The sequence below is a fragment of the Bos javanicus genome, chromosome 28 (genome assembly GCF_032452875.1).
Source record: "Bos javanicus breed banteng chromosome 28, ARS-OSU_banteng_1.0, whole genome shotgun sequence".
Classification (NCBI taxonomy): domain Eukaryota; kingdom Metazoa; phylum Chordata; class Mammalia; order Artiodactyla; family Bovidae; genus Bos; species Bos javanicus.
In genome coordinates this window covers 25,557,653-25,578,455 of record NC_083895.1, presented here as the reverse complement: position 1 = coordinate 25,578,455, position 20,803 = coordinate 25,557,653, and the positions used below count along the sequence as shown (strand labels likewise).

At 37.0% G+C, this 20,803-nt stretch overlaps 1 protein-coding gene across 3 annotated transcripts in view; it reads left to right on the top strand.

Moving 5' to 3' along the window:
- The window catches only part of CTNNA3 (catenin alpha 3), a 1,922,060-nt gene that overhangs the window by 18,229 nt on the left and 1,883,028 nt on the right, over positions 1 to 20,803 (top strand). Inside the window, exon 1 of one of the 3 annotated variants that reach the window (XM_061405112.1) lies at positions 1,710 to 1,848. The exons of 1 other annotated variant lie outside the window; for it this stretch is intronic. The gene's annotated coding sequence lies outside the window, so the exon portion shown is untranslated. Of the gene's footprint in view, positions 1 to 1,709; positions 1,849 to 11,290; positions 11,397 to 20,803 lie in introns of those variants that run through there. One more of the 3 variants, XM_061405111.1, reaches the window with a different exon arrangement.

The following is a 20,803-nucleotide window of genomic DNA, read 5'->3' as shown; positions in this document are numbered from 1 at the left end:
AGGCAGATGATAAAGGAGAGGAGTGATTCCTCAGTGCAAATTTTAATTACTTTATTGTCTCTTTGGGTTTACTGAATTCTTTTACTTTAGTTTTTAACCAGGTCTCTTTTTTTATCCTGACATTTCACTTCAGTCAACTGTCTTTTCATTTTACTTAGAATTTCCATCACTTCTTACCCAGAATTTTTAACTTTCAATATTTCACTGAGAGAACAAGAGTTGATGTATTATAAATTCTCTTTTGTCTTGAGGATAATTTCCCCTGTCTCCTTCCTTTATTGTTATACAGTCTTCTAAGTTTGGATTTTTTTTCCTGTTTACTTGTTTTGTTAAAGACAGGAGATTTATTGAGTCCTGGTGTCTATCGTGAGATATATACATATCTATATCCCTTTTGAGCTCTGTCACTATCAGTTTTGGAGCTACATTATTTCTCTCTCAAATCTTAAAGTGCAGGGCAAGTATCTTGTTAAATTCCTGGGCTACAGGAGCTACATATTCATCTGGGGTAACTATTCTCCTATTCCTATTGTTTGGTCCTCTACTGGAGGTGAATTTTATCTTAGATAATTTGGAGCAATTTAGATTCCCTTTTCTAACAGAGGTGCATAAAACCTAATCTCTAGCATAGCCTCTGCCAGTGGGTTTTTTTTTTTTTTTTGGTATGTCTACTCCTACTGTTGGGGCTATAATATCCCAGGGCACAATATATCATTCTTCCCTTGTCCTCATTTATCCTGTGTTGCATATTTGGGAACTAAAAATCTTCCAGCTGAGTGTAGTTAGAAATATATTGCTGGAAGGTGGCCAGGAAACATCTCTGGTTATCTAAAAAGCAGCTCCTGAGCAGTAACAGAGTGAAAGCTGGCTTTTTGTTTGGCTCTCTCAGTCTCAAGTCTCTGATAGGAAGTCAAGATACATGGATTTGAGGGTCTGGCCCTGTGGCTGCTTTAAATTTAGGCACAGGGGAGTTCTAGGTTTCCTCCCTCCTAATTTGTTCCATTCATGAAGTAGATAAGGTAGAGTGGCCAGATTCAGCAAATAAAAATATAAGACACACAGATTTGACTTTTAGGAAAACAACCAATAATCTTTTCAGTACATTTCAAACACCGCATAGGACATATGCCAGAAAATTATTCATTGTTTATCTGAAATTCAAACTTGGCTGGGCATTCTATATTTTATCTGGCAATTATAAGGTCAGAGAAAATTTCCCCCAATGTTTGAAACAGTTAATGAGGTCTTTTGTGCCTCAGGTACTGGTTTAACAGGGTCTTTTCTGGTTTTGTAAAGGTTGCCCTTCCCAGTCTTCCTTCACCTGCAGGGCTGTCAGCACTTAGAGGACTGGAGGAAGTTTGTAAAGAGTCTGGGAGCCATTAAAGAGGAACAGAGCCAAGACCTGGACTCCTTCCCTGTAGTTACTATTAGAAAGTATTTTGTGCATTGAACTGGTCATGATTAAAAAAGGACTGAGTAAGAAAGAACACCAGAGATCTTAGGTTAGGACTCTTGTTGTGGTCTGCATTGCCCAATGCGAGATGCTGTTTGGGCACTTGTGTGACTGGAAGCAGAAGGCCCTCCTGATCCAGCCACTTGGTGAACCGAAAAGTTCTAGGCGTGGCTGCCGTGCTATACCTCTAAGGGACAGGCTGCCTCTCTCTTTAAGAATCACTGCAACCACTGTATTTGCAGCAGCAAAGGCAAGAGCACAGCAGGCAGAAAGGTCACATGGAACTGCAGGGGATCTGTTTTCATCAGTAAACTGTGTGCCAGGAGCAGAACACCAGCAGCCCTCAACAGGGCCCTCTTGCATCGAATACAATTTTCTGGTTTTCTCTTTCTGAGGTATGTGGATCGAAAGGCTCCCAGAGTTCTTGAACTGTTTAAGGAACAAGAGAGATACTGGACTCCCTGCCAGTGTGGCAGTTGGGAAGTATTTTTAATTTGAAAATTAATAGATAAGACCTCTTTTTTGCCCCAAACTACAGAGGTAGTTGCTACTATTAGCACATAGATACATGTATATTATATATTTGGCATCATAACATATATTGTTTTATAAATAGCTAAGTTCTAGAAAAGTTTCTTTTTTCCTTTTCTAAGATGTCATGACCTGAGAAGGCTATATATATTTTACTGTGGTCTTGTGCTTAGCAGTTTTAAAGATATAGCTTAGATCAATAAACATACGTTAATGAGTTTGAGTGAACTCCGGGAGTTGGTGATGGACAGGGAGGCCTGGTGTACTGGGATTCATGGGGTTGCAAAGAGTCGGACATGACTGAGCAACTGAACTAAACTGAACTGAACTGAATGAAAAAATATAAAGTTTTGTGATTCCTTATCATTCTTGCATGTTTTTCATCTTTGTCAGCCTGTATCCATTAATATTTTTAAAAGACCAAGCTAAAAATTTTACCTATAATAGTTAATCATCCTTGGTAATTATTTTTAACTTTAATTACTTGTTTTACTCTGGTGCCTTAGTTTATATCGTATAATCTTGTGTTTATGCACACACTAAGCTAAAATAATATATTGATTGTTGATCCTCTTAATTGCACTCTTCTAGCAGGAAATATAGGAGCATGTTTATTATGATCTTAGGGTAGGAAATAATTTCTTAAGTAGGACCCCCCAAATATAAGCAATAAAGTAAAAGACAATAAAGTAAAATACTTAATTATATTAACATAAAAACTTTGTTTGTGAAAAAATCACGTAAAAGAAGATAAATGGAAGATACCAACTGAGGGGATATATTAATATTTACAAATCGGCCTTTAAAATGGATGGCATTGTTGTTCCCCTTTTCCTTCCTATGTATCCACGTCCTTTGCCATGTGACATTGTGGTTTCCCGCTAGAGACAGAGTATATTTCCCTGTACTTGAACTTGGTTAGTATTAGACTTGATTGTGTGATTTGCTTTGCCCATTGAAATGTGGGCAGGAGAGGCAGAGTCCTCGTTTGAAGCTTATATTTTAAGATGCATTGTGTTTCCAACTGTTCTAAAATTTTTGTTGTTGCCATGGGAAAAACAGGATTCCAGTAGCCTCCTTGTCCAAGGAGGATGAGAAACACGTGAAGTAGATCTGGAGTACTGCTTGGCGTAAGCCAGCGAGGCCCATCCTGGCCAATTCCCAGCCAACCTGAAAACGTAATGTTGTTTTATGCCACTGAATTTTAGGATAGTTTTGCATGTAGAATTATTGTGGAAACAGCTGACTTATAGACATATTCAATTGAAATTATCCAAAGAACTCCTAAAAAATTAATGAGGAAAAGAATAATCTTAACAGGGAAATGGGTCTATGATAAGTGAAAAAGTAATTCACAGATGAGAAAATTGAAATGACCAATACATAGGTGAACAGATGGTTAGCTTGTTTCACTGGTTATCAGGTAAATATAGATTCAATAAATGATGAGACAGTTTATCATACCTATTAGATTGGCAAAAATTAATGTCTGGCAATACTGAGTATCTGTAAGGATATGAAAAAAAACAGGACTTTTATATATATAGATGGTGGAATGCTTAAGAATACAAAGAGAGAGACTTCCTTGGTGGTCCAGTTGTTTAGACTACAGGCTTCCACTGCTGGGGACATGGGTTCAATCCCTGGTTGGGAAACTAAGACCCTTCATGCATGTAGTGTGGCCAAAAGAAAAAAAAAAACACAAAGAAAGGGTCTTTGCTATTTTGCTATATTGCTGTATTAAGCAGTGAGAGGATATTTTCAAGGAATATAATTGACAAAGGATTATATATAGAATTTATAGAGAAGTTTTGGAAATTATTAAGGAAAAATAGGCAACCGAGGAGAAAAATTGGTAAAAAATAACCTAGATGTCCATCAACAGATGAATGGATAAGCAAGCTGTGGTATATATACACAATGGAGTATTACTCAACCATTAAAAATAATACATTTGAATCAATTCTAATGAGGTGGATGAAACTGGAGCCTATTATACAGAGTGAAGTAAGCCAGAAAGAAAAACACCAATACAGTATACTAACGCATATATATGGAATTTAGAAAGATGGTAACAATAACCGTGTATACGAGACAGCAAAAGAGACACTGATGTATAGAACAGTCTTTTGGACTCTGTGGGAGAGGGAGAGGGTGGGATGATTTGGGAGAATGGCATTGAAATACGTATAATATCATATATGGAACGAGTTGCCAGTCCAGGTTCGATGTACGATACTGGATGCTTGGGGCTGGTGCACTGGGACGACCCAGAGGGATGGTATGGGGAGGGAGGAGGGAGGAGGGTTCAGGATGGGGAACACATGTATACCTGTGGTGGATTCATTTCGATATTTGGCAAAACCAATACAATATTGTAAAGTTTAAAAATAAAATAAAATTAAAATAATATATAGATAAGCAATTCACAGAAGGAGTGTTGAATAGCTAGCTAATCAACCTAAAACAGATCACCAATTACATTGGTAATCAGAAATGAAAATTAAAATGACAGTGAGATCAACTTTGTACCTCTCATGGTGGCAGAAGTTGAAATGTCATGAAGTCTCTTGTTCTGGTAAGGAGGTGGGGGACACATGTGAATCCATGTGATCTGCTGCTAATATTATTTTGGACACCAATTTGGTAATATTTGTTGAAATTGAGTACTCACATGCATTCTGACCCAGAAATTCTACTTCTGAATTGTATTACTTGCTAGTGCTGCCATAACAACTTACAACATGATGGGAGGCTTAAACAACAGAAATTTATTTTCTCGTAATTTGAAGGCTAGAAGTCTAAGATCAAGGTGTCAGTAGATGTGTGTGTGCGTGTGTTTTCCTAAGGCTTCTCTCCTTGACTTGCAAATGGCCAAGTTTTTTCGCATATCCTTATATGGTCATTCCTCTGTGGGTATCTGTGTCCACACCTCTCTTCTTAAAAGGATACCACTTATATTGAATTGGGCTTCTCTGGTTGTTCAGATGGTAAAGAATCTGCCTGCAATGCAGGAGACCCAGGTTCAATCTCTGGGTTGGGAAGATCCCCTGGAGAAGGGAATGGCTACCCACTCCAGTATTTTAGCCTGGAGAATTCCATGGACAGAGGAGCTAGCAGACTACACTCCATGGAGTTGCAAAGACTCAGACATGACTGAGTGACTAAATTTTTATTGAATTAAGGCCCATCATAATGGCCTCATTTTAACTTAATCGCATCACTAAAGACCCTGTTTCCTATAAAGCCATATTCTGGGGTACAGAGTATTGGGATATAAACATGAATTTAGGTGAGGACACAATTCAACCCACAGCAGAACACATATATATATGTGTATATATAAATTATATAGAGGCACTCTTGGAGAGGTACACAGACTTGTATGAGAATGTTTATTATATTATAACATTGTTTCCTAAACAGTTGGAAACTACCTAAACATACTTGGATAGGCATATGGTCAGATGAAATACATTATAAATGCATCTGATGCAAAATAAAATACACAATAGAATGCTACGAATGCAAAATAAAAGAACGAAATCAATTATATTAATTGAGAACTCCTCTTTTTCTCAAATAATAAGAAATCTATAGATGGGAAGTTCGAAGCTGATAACAACCAATGACCCAAGCTCTTTCTGTGGTTTTGCTCTGTCATCTTTCCTCCTCAGATTTGCAGTAAGACTGCTTGGTGTCTAGGCTTTATACCACAGATAACAGAAGGAAGGGTGAAGGGTCATGGCAACGTTGCTTTACCTCTTTATAGGTAAAGCAAGAGGTGACATCTCATTCTGTCATCTCATTCCATCTTATGCCATTCTGAGTTGCAAAGAATGCTGGGAAATCTAGTCTTGTTTGTGTCCATAGCAGTGAAAGGCAAGGGGGAGATGAGACTATGTGTTGAATGAGCTAAGCTGCAAGTATAGTTCGACAGCAGTAGGCCGTGAAAATGTCATGTTAAGAGGAGAGACTGAGAGAGAGAGAGAGATTGAGAAGTAGAAAGAGATAGTAATTACAATACTGTTTGTGTAAATTAAAAAATCCACACACACACAAGGTGATTTATCATTGTAAAGATATGTATCATTATAAAGATAAAAAAATGTAGAAAAAGCCACAGAAAGTTGATTGGAAAACCGCCAACACTAACTACTATAGATTGGATACCTATCAGAATGAGGGGGTGAAATGGAACTGATACTGAAGGATATAGAATATGAGAGCAACAATAACAACAACAAAAACAACCCCAGGCTTTTCCCACCAGTTCCATGAGTTGAACTTTAACAGAGGAGCATGATTGATTGGGTCAGTCTAATTCTTTGTATTCAAGACCTGGGAGGAATAAAGCCGGGATGAGTCTTGTCACCTGTGTGGGTTATTCAGATTATTGGGGAGGGTTAATTGTGCGTGTGTGCTACATCACTTCATTCATGTCAGACTCTTTGACACTCTATGGACTGTAGCCCACCAGGCTCCTATGTCCATGAAGTTCTCCAGGCAGGAATACTGGAGTGGGTTGCCATGCCCTCCTCCAGGGGATCTACCTGAATCAGGGATCAGATCCATGTCTCTTACATATCCTGTGCAGGTGTGGGCAGGGTTATTTAGAGCCAAAAAAAAGTGACTCACTATGTTAATGACTGAGTTTAATTATTTTTCTTTACTCTGTGGTAAGTACCATTCTTTTCACTACAGTTGAAGGACTGATAGGAATGGTGCTACAGTTTAAGTTTAGGGATGATAGCAGTTCTTTTTAAGATAATTTAGGGATATTGTAAGTTTTGAAAAATGAATTTTATACATATTTTTTTCTTGTGTTCCATAATACAAAATTAGTTAAGAGTTGACTTTTAGAGGGTCAGCGAGAGCATGAGTAAAATAAATATGGCTACTTGGTAGTGAAATCCATCATGCTCTGGTCTTCTGTTATTATCTTTGGAAACAGAGAGTGGGAGAAAGGATTTCCTTCTTCTCTCTCAAATATAGCCCTCAGTGACTGACTGGCTCCCTTCTCTGGAATGAAGCAAATTGGCACAATTTCATGTCTTATGTGGGAACAAGACACAGAAGTTTATTTATTTTATTCTTTTTAAGCTTACTGTCATTCTTTTGCTTTTAGTTTTGTATTCTATCCTTAAAACATCTCATACTCAATTCTCCAGATAACATACATAATTAATTAATATGTGTTAGTATGTTTTGCTTTTGTTAAGCATTTGTTACAACTTTGGAAGCAGCTGTTAAGCACTTCCATTTTAATGACCATGATTCCTTATTACTTAATTATAAATTATTAACATGCATGGGGTAGAAATGGTGAAATGGATTTAATTTGTAAATAAAAATGTGTGAACTTAATGACTCTTCACCAACTTTTAAATCAGATGGGCAATCTACTTCGTATCTCTCACAGTAGTTTTCTAAGATTCAATGGTATTTGGATTTGGAAAAGTAGAACTCCACAATGAGAAATTTATCTTCCACAAAATAACAATAATTGACTAATGAATTATTTAATACTGTAATTAGTACTTCATTGGATTCTATGAGTAATTTTATAAGTAATTACCTTTTATACCAACTTTATAGGTCTCATCGCACATGAAGAAACCAGGGTAAATGGGAGTCAGTGTGAACAAGACCAAGCAGAGTAAAGCAGAGCTTGAATCTGAAGTTTGTCTTGCCTTTCTGCCTATGTTTTCATTACTTCCCTTCTTTTCCTACCCTTAGTGGGTTCTTGATGCCTTATCTCTACTCAGCCATGAGACAGCTCTTCTTGTCTCATAGTTTAAGGCATAACACAAATGCATAGTTATCATATCTTGATTTTTCTCCTGAGTTGCAGGATTCTGAATTTCCAGCTGCCTATGCGAATACCCATTTGCACATGCTACTCATACCCCAAACTTATCATGCCTACTGTAGTCAGAGTAGAGCTTGCTCTAGATTTGCTCATTGGTATGAATATTATGTTATGAGCCATATGTTTTGAGTAATAATATGTTACTGCAATAGGGAGGTAATACATTGTTTTCAAGATAGACTATATAAAAAGTGTATAAAAATTTAAAATAGAGTATAAACTATATGGAGGCATTTTTGTTAAAAGTAAAAAGGATTATTTTAAATAAGTAGTATCTATAGCAATGCACCCCACTCCAGTACTCTTGCCTGGCAAATCCCACGGACGGAGGAGCCTGGTAGGCTGCAGTCCATGGGGTCGCTGAGGGTTGGACACGACTGAGCAACTTCACTTTCACTTTTCACTTTCATGCATGGGAGAAGGAAATGGCAACCCACTCCAGTGTTCTTGCCTGGAGAATCCCAGGGACGGGAGAGCCTGGTGGCCTGCCGTCTCTGGGGTCGCACAGAGTCGGACACGACTGAAGCGACTTAGCAGCAGCAGCAGCACTGACTAATCATTCAGTCTTCCCTCCCTACCAAAGCATTATTATTTAAAAAGGTTTTTTTTTTTTTTTAAGCCACAAGTAGAATCTAACAAGGACTTTACATGTAGGTGCTTAAGGCACCTGGCAAAAACAGAAATCATTAAATGAGACATAGTTCAGGAGTTCCTGCATCAGGGAATGAAACTCAGGGTTGGAAACTGAGGACAGAAAGAAAAAATTAGTTATCTGTATATTCTAAAATGTGTGGGTGATAGGTGAAAATGATAAGCAAATTACTGGCAAAACAGACTTTTCAGTTTCCTTCTGGATGCTTTCTTCTAAGTTAATTTGAGAAAGAATTGTAAGTGTTGATTTTGTATTATAGAGACTATATCAGTTTAGAAAATTAAAGTTACAAAATTTTATGAAAAAATCAATAACAGGATGTTATTATTTCCAAATGAAATATAATTTTTACATGGCCACCATGATAACTACATGAGGAAAGAAACAGCCATATTCAGATGTTAAAAGTGATTTTACAGAGTGAAGAACTCTAAAGTTGCTTTCATTATAAGGAATAGAATTCTCTTTTCAATAAATTGCAATTTCCTATTTTGTATCACAACTGAGTGATTATTTCTCTTCTCTTTGGAAAATTTAATTCTTTAGTATAAAGGATATGTCACTAGTGGCAAGCCTGCGAGCCTAACAAGAGAGATCATTCTGAGCCTCTAGATCTGTCTTATTTTTGCCATTGTTAATAGTAGACTTGATGTTTGTGATAATAGTTTTAGAGAAGCATGGAAAATTTGTATCTTTGGTTAAGATAAATTTGTTGTAGTTAATGATTTTAGCTGGGTCTGCATTCATGCTCAGTCATGTCTGACTCTTTGAGACCCCATGGACTGTATCCCACCAGGCTCCTCTGTCCATAGGATTATCTTGGCAAGATAGGGAGTGGGTTGCCATTTCCTTTTCTAGGGGATCTTTTCAACCCAGGGATTGAACCACGTCTCCTGTGGCTCCTGCATTGGCAGGAGGATTCTTTACCACTGAGCCACTTGGGAAGCTGAATTTTAATTAATTATATAGTAAAATCTTTATTTTTAGAATAAATCAGGCAAATCAGTGCCCATGCCTTTCCAAACTGAAATGGGTATTAAATTGTGAAATAATTTGTAGCTTGTATGAGGACTTTGTTACAGTCATAACATTGCATGCTCATGAGAAATAACGCAGTGGTAACAAGAAATGTATCTTCTAAAATTACTTTATAGCTCCTATTATAAAATGGACAGTTAGCAAATATTAAACAGGGCAATTAGAAAATACTAAATGGTTTACAAATATCATATGTAATTTTGAAGAAAAATTATTTTGCTTTGTAGTGCAGTTTATTTTTATATTTTGGAATTTATTTTTGGATTTTCTAATGGAGCTTGGAAACTTTACATAGAGTTTTTGTTTGCTCTTTTGTCTCAGAAAATCTAGAGTTGTAGAAAGTCATCCTGATGATTGAACCCAATTCTGATGTATCTGATTGAATTGATAGAGGAGGAAATAATGTAACAAAATAATTTGTCACAGATGAGAAGTAATAAACACTAATATGGGCAAAACAATGGAATATTGCTAGACACAGTATTATTAATAGGCAAAGTTGAGATGGTGTGCTTCAGTTCCTAGTTCAAGTATTAAATGTCATTGGACTCAATACTGTGGCCTTTCAGGATCAGACGATACCCTCTGCTGGCTAAATGTGGAATTGCGTTTAAAAATGAATGGCTTTATTTTTTTGTTTTAAAAATAGGGATGATTGTTGTGTAAAAGGATTGAGCAGTGCAGAATATTGTAAGATAATATAGGAAAAATTGTAACTGTGAATAATGAAGTCAATGTATCACTTAAATAAATATTTTTCCAAGTGAAACTAATATGGAAATACCCATAATTGAAATTTCCTAACCTGATGATTTATTTTTTAACCATGGAAGTAGGTCACAGGAAAGAAACACAGCAGAGGCAAAATACATAGATCTCCTTATCTCCATCTTCAATAACAATTTTGAATAATCCAAGCTATTTAAATTACTTTTATTACTTACTGTTGTAACAGTGACTGGCAAATATCTCGAGGTGAGATAAGAACTGCTTTTCTCAGGACTTCCCTGGTGGTCCAATAGCTAGGATTCCATGCTTCCGCTGCAGGGGGCATGGGTTCCAACTCTGGTCCGGGAACTAAGATTCCTCACGGTGTGGCAAAAAAAAAATCCAAAAAAACCCTACCCTGAGAACTTTTCTCTGGGTACCCTGACCTAATTTCTGTTAAAAATAATGGAAATACTCTTATGTAATTTGGAAGTTCGGTAAGTACATGGAAGTATCATATAGCATGTTTGTTTTAAATTTGTTTCTATATTTTATTTCTTTAACTTTTAATTTTATATTGGAGTACAGTTGATTGACAACATTGTGATCGTTTCAGGTGTACAGCAAAGTGATTCAGTTATACATGTACATATATCTATTCTTTTTCAAATTCTTTTCCCATTTAGGTTGTTACATAATACTGAACAAAATTCCCTGGCTATTATGTAGGTCCTTTTGCTCGTCCATTTAAAATATATTTTAAATTCTAAAAGTCACTTTGGAATTTACAGTGTTTGGGGCACATGATGACATGAAAAGTTATATTTAAAAGCTTTTATTACACAATATGTTGTTATTTCATTGCAAACTTAAAAAATATAATTTCAATCTGATTCTACTGTTTAATATTGCCTTTCACTGGTATGTTGCTTTAAGAGCACCCATCCCCCTTTCCTGTTTGAGCCACTGTGTCCTGTCAGTCATCCTGAAATACACTAGGGTACTTGTCAGGCTGTTTGCTTACAAATGCATCATAAGCCAAATTGTGAGCCATGATAGTGGCACTGAATTTCTAAACACAAGAAATTGCTTAGACAGTTGGTTTAGTATCTGTGTATGGGCAATACTCTGTCCTGCAGTAGGTGAGTGAAGTGTCAAACTTTTTAAAATCAAACTTTGCTCTAAGGCAAATCCTAATTATAAGTTATATGTTACTTGGTTAGATAACTTTGGGGGAAATTAAAAGATATTATTTCTATAAAATGGGATGAGTAGAAACTACTGTATTGTGTATTTATTACTTTTATAACTAATTTCCTTTTAATAGCACTAAACTCTAAACTACTTTATGAAAACTCCAGCTTTATAAATATCTACTTTTCCAAGTTGATTAGCAGTCATTTCTGTTATAAATAGAAATGTGATTCTCTTACATACTTTTTCTTTCACATCAATTGAGGCAGACTCAGTTGAGCAGAGGCTCAAGCTCAGTTCTGTTATCTGAAGTATTTATTAATGGCTTTAAAAATAGCGCTAAAACAAATTTTCATGTGCCAGTGCCCAAGCTATAGTAGTCTTATATCAAAGCATTAAAAAAATTCCTATTAGCTGAGCTATTACTGTTTGAGTAACTGTATACAAGACACTGGAAGCTTTACATTTTTTAGACATAAATGTTATGCAGCAAGCAGGCTCTTTGTGCAGACAATTTAATTTCTATATGAAGCTCTAAACCTAGGTTGGACATGTATACTTTTCCAGTATTTTCTGTATGTTGCCTTAATATTTTAAAAAGAGAATTAATAAAAGTGAAAATATAGGAACTTGTGGATTTTGATGCTGTGTGTTTAATATGGTAGAGGATAGTTAAGAGGCTGCAAGGACTTGAAGTTTTAAGGCTTTATCTAGGGTAAACAAGAAGATATCTATATCTATATCTATCTATATATCTATATCTATATATATATATAGAATGATTATTTATTCCTTACCTTTTTCTGGAAAGGATTCAAGGTGACTTATAAGGATATGTGAAATTCAAGACCCTGTATCAGCCGGGGCTGGACCCCGGCAGGAGAAATTAAAAGTGGGGTGAAAGTAGAAAGAAAAATAAGCATGAGATATAAGACAGAGCCAGGAATAAGGCTGAGCTGCCGCAGTTCTTGATTATGGTTTTATGACACGGGTGTATGGTGGATTGATGGGAGAGAAAATATAGGCTTATATATAGAAGTCTTACAGGGGACCTTCATGCAAACTAGCTGTCGTCTTTACCAAAGGTGACAGTGCAGAGTGGGGAAAATATGCTGGATGGTGAATATTAAATATACTTTAAATATCACTTGTGTTTTGGTGGAAAAAAAAAACTAGAGAACTGCTGCCCTTTTAGCCCACACACTGATTTATGTAGGCATAAGTGTGGCTCTAAGTTTTCTAGGAGCAGAAAGGAATTTGGTCTGTTACTTAATTCAGAAGAAAGATTAAAGAGGCTTAGTTGTTTGGAAACAATAAGAAGTTGTTTAAATAAGGTCATATATCTACATATTAGAACAGATACAATCAAGCTAATGTTAAAATAAAATATATTTGGCAATTTTGTATGAATCTAGTCCTGGTATTTAAAATTTTTTCTGAATAGGTTTTTATAAGTGAGATTAGTTACTTTCTTTCTTTCACTCAATTTGGTTATACATTTAACTTGAATTTCAGCTTCTGTTAGGTCAAAATTAACTAGATCCATTTAATGTGGGAAAAAGTTGTTGGGTAGGAGGAAGGAATTCAGAGGTAGGACTTTTTAATGTACTTTGATCTTCAAATACTCAAAAACCAACTACTGTGTTGAAGACTCTGGGCTCTGAGCTGCACACCGTGCTAAACCCAGCCTGTAAAAGTGAATAAGCTTAGAAGTTCACTGCTTTCACCCAATAGTATTGAAAAAGGACAAAAGTGTAGCAGTTAACATTTTGCTAAGTATCTTTCAGTGATATCTTCAGATATTCAATTAACATGGTGAGTCAGGGACAATGATTTGGCTTCCTTTTTTATTCCATTGTTAAAAATAAAATAAATAAGAAGTGGTTATCTTTTACAAAAAGCACTACAGAAACAAAATACTCAAAGCTTTTTTTTTTGGTTTGTTTTTGTACTTTTGTAAAGACATATGCAGGTTGACTTAGAGTTCTGTAACACATCAGCTGCATGACATGACATTGTGGATAATCTGGACACATAGGTTTAAAACCTGGGAAGTAAATATTCTTAAGATACTAAGTAGGGTTTTATTGTCGTTTAGTTCTAAGTCGTGTTTGATTCTTTGCAACCCCATGGACTGTAGCCCGCCAGTCTCCTCTCTCCATGGAGATTATCCAGGCAAGAATACTGGAGTGGGTTGCCATTTCTTTGTCCAGGGGATCTTCCTGATCCAGGGATCGAACCTGTGTCTCCTGCAGTTCCTGCTTGGGAGATGAATTCTTTACCACTAGCTCCACCTGGGAAGCCCGAAGCAGATCTGTACTAAGTTGCTTCAGTCCTGTCTACCTCTTTGTGACCCCATGGACTGTAGTCTGCCAGGCTCCTCTGTCCATGGGATTTTCCAGACAAGAATACTGGAGTGGGTTGCAGGTTTTGGCATCAAAGAAACTGAGTGATTACCAGAGTGGTCAAGAATGCTTAAGGAAAACAAATTAGCTTTTGAAAACATTAATTCAGAGATCCTAGTGAGAAATCTGCTAACTGCTTATAGAGTCAATGGATATCAATATAAATCTGTAATTATATAGTAACTGAAGTAATCTGGAAATATTTTCAGTGTCAGTGAGGTAAGAGATGAACAGAAAAGATTTTTTAAAAGTTAGATTTATTAAGGAAAAATTTACCTACATTAAATTCACTCTTTTTAAGTTTATAGTTTGATGAATTCTGACAATTATACACAATCATATAATTACCACCATAATCAAATAGAACATTTCTATTTGAATCAATCCAAAAAGTTACCTGTTTTATGCATAGGTGTTCAGTGATTTCAGCACCATTTTTTGAAAAGACTATCTTTTTTTTCCATTGAGTTACTGTGACATCTTTGTTGAAAGTCAAGTATCCATTTAATATAAAGTTTACTACATGAGCCTGGGTTGTCTCACTTTTGGTAATGTTAAGCTTGATCAGTGCATTCACGCACAATAAGCCTGATTCTCATAGTTCCCAGTTAATCAGTCACCTAATGATTTTAGCCTTCATACTGGTAATTCCTGTATAGTCTATTATTTTTTAAGGGTTTGTAAATGGCGACTTTATCATTCTGTAATTCTTTTTTAAATGCTTACATTTTTGTTTTTTAAATTTTTTTGTGTTTTTATTTTTAATTATTTTATTTTTAAAAATTTTGGCTGTGTCAAGTCTTCGTTGTGGCACGTGGGCTTTTTTCTCTAGTTGCTGAGAATTGACTTCTCTTGTTGCAAAGCACGGACTTTAGAGTGCGCGTGTTCAGTAGTGGTGCTGTGTGGCCTGAGTTGCTCAGTGGTATGTTGGATCCTAGTTCCATGACCAGGGATCAAACCCATGTCCCCTTCATTGGAAGGCGGACTCCTAACCACTGGATTGCGAGGGAAGTCCCCTATTTGTTAGTTTTATCAGTTGGGATCATTTATAAAGAAGAACGCTTCCCTTACTATTTCATTAGTCAGAAGTATAGTTCATATCAGGAAATCAGGAAAATGCTTGATTATTTCCCATTATTTACCCATTTTCAGAAAAATAAGATGGTGTTCTAGCAACTTTGAAAGGTGACCAATGAGTTTTTGTTTTTGAATTTTTATATGTTCGATATGTTTCAGTGTATTGTAATTTTTATTCTTTTGATGCTCAAATTTTCTGATTTTGGCCACTGAGAACCCCTTTGAATTGTTTACTTAGCCTTTTGATTGCTTTCCTGCTTGGTCAGTGATAAAAAAATCCACCTCCCAAAAAGAGGACGTGGTTTGATCCCTGGGTTGGAAAGATCCCTGGGAGAAGGAAATGACAACCCACTCCAGTATTCTTGCCTGGAAAATCCCATGGACAGAGGAGCCTGATGGGCTATGGTCCATGGAGTCGTAAAATAGTCAGACACAATTTAGTGATGAAACAACAAGAAGCTTTGGACAAAACCCAAAACCTTGATTCCTAGCTCAAGAAGTTGTTCTAGGCTCATTTTGTACATTTCCTGCACCAGATCTTTGATCAGCCTTTTCACCAAAGTCCTTTTAGTGGAAAATAGTATTTAGGGAACACAAACTATGCACCAGATTGCCATCGCTGCCCATTTTTTTTTTTTTTGGATGGTTGTGAATACATGCAAAAAGAAGTAGATATTTTTTAGAAAAGGAAACATATATAATGAGATCATTAAATTTTTTGGTTTTACATTTGCATCTTTTTTATTTATATTGAGGCATAGTTGATTTACAATATTATATTAATTTCAGGTGTACAACATAGTGACTCAAAATTTTTTATGGATTATACTCCATTTGTAGTTATTTTGAAATATTGGCTATATTTCCTGTGCTGTAAAATGTATCCTTGTAGCCTATTTACAGGGCAGGAGCCCTCCCCTGTTAGCACTGGTAACCACTAGTTTGTTTGCTATTTCTGTGACTCTGTTTCTTTTTCATTTTAGTCACTAGTTTGTTTTATTTTTTAGATTCCGCATATAAATGATAATATACAGTATTTGTCTTTCTCTGTATGACTTATTTCACCATGCAGAGTACTCTCTCAGCCCATCTATATTATTACAATTAGCAAAACTTCATTTTTTATGGCTAGATATTATTCTTTTGGGAGAAGGCAGTGGCACCCACCCAACTGGAAAATCCCATGGACAGAGGAGCCTGGTAGGCTGCAGTCCATGGGGTCGATAAGAGTCGGACACGACTGAGCGACTTTACTTTCACTTTTCACTTTCATGCATTGGAGAAGGAAATGGCAACCCACTCCAGTGTTCTTGCCTGGAGAATCCCAGGGACAGAGGAGCCTGGTAGGAGGCCGTCTATGCGGTCGTACAGAGTCGGACACGACTGAAGCGACTTAGCAGCAGCAGCAGTATTCTTTTGAATATCTATAGCACATCTTTATCCGTTCATCTGTTAATGGACACCTAGGTTGCTTCTGTATCTTGGCAATTGTAAATAATTCTTTGATGAACTTTGAAGTACATTCAGTGCAGTTGCTCAGTCATATCTGACTCTTTGAGAACCCATGGACTGCTGCACACCAGGCTTCCCTGTCCATCACCAATTGTCGGAGCTTGCTCAAACTCATGTCCATCTAGTCAATGATGTCATCCAACCATATCATCCTCTGTTGTCCCCTTCTCCTCCTGCCCTCAATCTTTTCCAGAATCAGGGTCTTTTCCAATGAGTCAGTTCTTCACATCAGGTGGCCAAAGGTTTGGAGCTTCAGCTTCAGCATCAGTACTTCCGATGAATATTCAGGACTGATTTCCTTTAGGATTGATCTCTTTGCAGTCCAAGGGACTCTCAAGAGTCTTCTCCAGCACCACAGTTCAAAAGCATCAATTTTTCAGTGCTCAGCTTTCTTTATGGTCCAACTCTCACATCTATACATGACTACCAGAAAAATCATAGCTTTGACTAGACAGACTTTAGTTGTTAATGTCTCTGCTTTTTAATATACTGTCTAGGTTGGTCATAGCTTTTCTTCCAAGGAGCAAGCATCTTTTAATTTCATGGCTGCAGTCATTATCTGCAGTGATTTTGGAGCCCAAGAAAATAAAGTCTCTTACTGTTCCCATTGTTTCCCCTCTATTTGCCATGAAGTGATAGGACTGGTTGCCATGATCTTCTTCTTTTGAATGTTGAGCTTTAAGCCAGCTTTTTCACTCTCCCCTTTCACTTTCATCAAGAGTCTCTTCAGTTCCTCTTCGCTTTCTGCTATAAGGATGGTGTCATCTGCATATCTGAGGTTATTGATATTTTTCCCAGCAAACTTGATTTCAGCTTGCTTGTGCTTCATCCAGCCTGGCATTTTGCATGATGTATAATGCATATAAGTTAAATAAACAAGATGACAATATACAGCCTCAACGTAAACCTTTCCCGATTTGGAACCAGTCCGTTGTTCCATGTCCTGTTCTAACTTTTGCTTCTTGACCTGCTTATAGATTTGTCAGGAGGCAGGTAAAGTGGTCTGATATTCCCATCTCTTGAAGAATTTTCCACAGTTTGTTGTGATCCATACAGTCAAAGGCTTTGGCATAGTCAATAAAGCAGAGTAGATGTTTTTCTGGAACTCTCTTGCTTTTTCTATGATCCAGCAGATGCTGGCAATTTGATCTCTGGTTCCTCTGCCTTTTCTAAATGCAACTTGAACATCTGGAAGTTCTTGGTTCACGTACTGTTCAAGCTTAGCTTGGAAAAATTTTGAGCATTATTTTGCTAGTTTGGGAGATGAGTGCAATTGTTTGGAATGAAGACTGACCTTTTCTAGTCCTTTGTCCACTGCTGGGTTTTCCAGATTTGCTGGCATATTGAGTGCAGACTTTGACATAATAATCTTTTAGGTTTTGAAATAGCTCAGCTGGAATTCCATCACCTCCACTAGTTTGTTCATAGTGATGCTTCCTAAGGCCCACTTGACTTCGCACTCCAGGATGTCTGGCTCTAGGTGAGTGATCACACCATTGTGGTTATTTGGGTCGTTAAGTTCTTTTTGTCTATGAATCCTTTCAAATTAATGTTTTCATTTTATTCAGATATATACCCACATGTGGAAATGCTGAATCATATGGTAGTTTTATTTTTAGTTTTTTGAGAAAACTCCATACTGTTTCCCAAGTGATTTTACCAGTTTATATTCCCACCAACAGTATACAGAGGTTCCATTTCTCCACATCCTTGCCAACATTTGTTATTTACATTCTTTTTGATGATAGCCATTCTGACAGGTGTTGGGTGGTGTCTCACTGTCATTTTAATTTGTATTTCTCTGATGATTAGAGATATTGAACATTTTTCATGAGCCTGTTGGCCATCTGTTTCTCTTTTTTTAAATTCTGGAATCTTATTTCCTAATAGTGTGAATATAATTATTTATTTGCTTTATCCTCATGTATGTGTATACATACGTTGGCCACTTGATGTGAACAGCTGACTCACTGGAAAGGAGAAGAGGATGACAGAGGACGAGATGGTTGGATGACATCACTGATGCAATGGACACAAATTGGGCAAACTCCAGGAGATGGTGAGGGACAGGGAAGCCTGGTGTGCTGCAGTCCGTGGGGTTGTGAAGAGTCAGTCGTAACTTGGTGACTGAGCAACAACATATGTGAAGTGAAAGTGAAGTCGCTCAGTAGTGTCTGACCCTCAGCGACCCCATGGACTGCAGCCTTGCAGGCTCCTCCGTCCCTGGGATTTTCCAGGCAAGAGTACTGGAGTGGGGTGCCATTGCCTTCTCCGACAACATGTGTATACACATATAATAAGAATATATATATATTATACACGTGCATGCGTGCTAAGTCTCTTTAGTCGTGTCTGACTCTTTGCAACTCTATGGACTATAGCTCTCCAGGCTCCTCTGTCCATGGCATTCTTTCAGGCAAGAAAACTGGAGTGGGCTGCCATTCCCTTCTCCAGGGGATCTTCCCAACCAAGGGATCGAAGCTATGCCTCTTACATCTCCTGCATTGGAAAGTTCTTTACACTAGCACCACCTGGGAAGCCCATTATACCACACACATATATATATAATAAGAATACTAAATGTAGTTTAAAATTACTTTGACTTTTTTTTTGTCCTAGAGGCTATCTCTCTAGGATTAGAGTAAAAATACTATCCTTATTTTATTTTATTTTTTTTAGTTTGGGATGTTGGATTTATTTGTGGATATCCAATCAGATGACAGATAATGATCTAGAATTCAGGAAGAGTTCTGACAAAACATAGTCTGCTGGAGAAGAGAATGGCAAACCACTTCAACATTCTTGCCTTGAGAACCCCATGAACAGTATGAAAAACAAAATGATATGACACTGAAAGATGAACTCCCCAGATTGGTAGGTACCCAATATGCTACTGGAGAAGACAGGAGAAATAGCTACATAAAGAATGAAGAGGCTGAGACAAAGTGGAAACAATGTCCAGGTGTGGATGTGTCTGGTGCTGAAAGTAAAGTCCAATGCTGTAAAGAACAATATTGCATAGGAACCTGGAATGTTAGATCCATTAATCAAGGTAAATTGGAAATGGTCAAACAGGAGATGGAAAGAGTAAACATCGACATTTAAAGAATCAGTGAACTAAAATGCACTGGAATGGGTTAATTTAATTCAGAAGACCATTATATCTACTACTGTAGGCAAGAATCCCTTGGAAGAAATGAAATAACACTGATAAGTCAAAAAAAGAGTCAGAAATGCAGTACTTGGGTGCGGTCTCAAAAACAACAGAATCTCTGTTTCCAAGGCAAACCATTCACTATCATAGTAATCCAAGCTTATGCCCCAACCACTAATGCCAAAGTGGCTGAAGTTGAATGGTTCTATGAAGACCAAATGATCTAGAATTAACACCAAAAAAGATGTCCTTTTCATCATAGGGGACTGGTATGCAAAAGTAGCAAGTCAAGAGATACCTGGAATAATTTGGCTTTGGAGTATAAAATGAAGCAGGGCAACGGCTACCAGAGTTTTGCCAAGATGATGACTGATCATAGCAATCACCCTCTTCCAACAACACAAGAGACTACTCTAAACATGGACATCACCAGATGGTCAATACAGAAGTCAGATTGATTATATTCTTTGCAGCCGAAGATGGAGAAGCTCTTTAAAAGCCATCAAAAACAAGACCAGGAGCTGACTGTGGCTCAGATCATGAACTCCTTATTGCCAAATTCAGACTTAAATTGAAGAAAGTAGGGAAAACCACTAGACCATTCAGGTATGACCTAAATCAAATCCCTTACAATTATACAGTGGAAGTGGCAAATGGATTCAAGGGATTAGATCTGATAGATAGAGTGCCTGAAGAACTATGGATAGAGGTTCATGACATTGTACAGGAGGTGGTGATCAAAACCATCCCCAAGAAAAAGAAATGCAAAAGGACAAAATGGTTGTCTGAGGAGGCCTTACAAATAGCTGAGAAAAGAAGAGAAGTGAAAGACAAGGAGAAAAGGAAAGATATACCCATTTGAATGGAGAGTTTCAAGGAATAGCAAGGAGAGATAGGAAAGCCTTCCTAAGTGATCAGTGTAAAGAAATAGAGGAAAACAATAGAATGGAAAAGACTAGAGATCTCTTCAAGAAAATTAGAGATACCAAGGGAACACTTCATGCCAAGATAGGCACAATAAAGGACAGAAACAATATATTAAGAAGAGGTGGTAAGTATACACAAAAGAATGATACAAAAGAGATCTTAATGACCCAGATAACCACGATGGTGTTATCACTCACCTAGAGCCAGACATCCTGGAATGCAAAGTCAAGTGGGCCTTAGGAAGCATCACTATGAACAAAGCTAATGGATGTGATGGAAT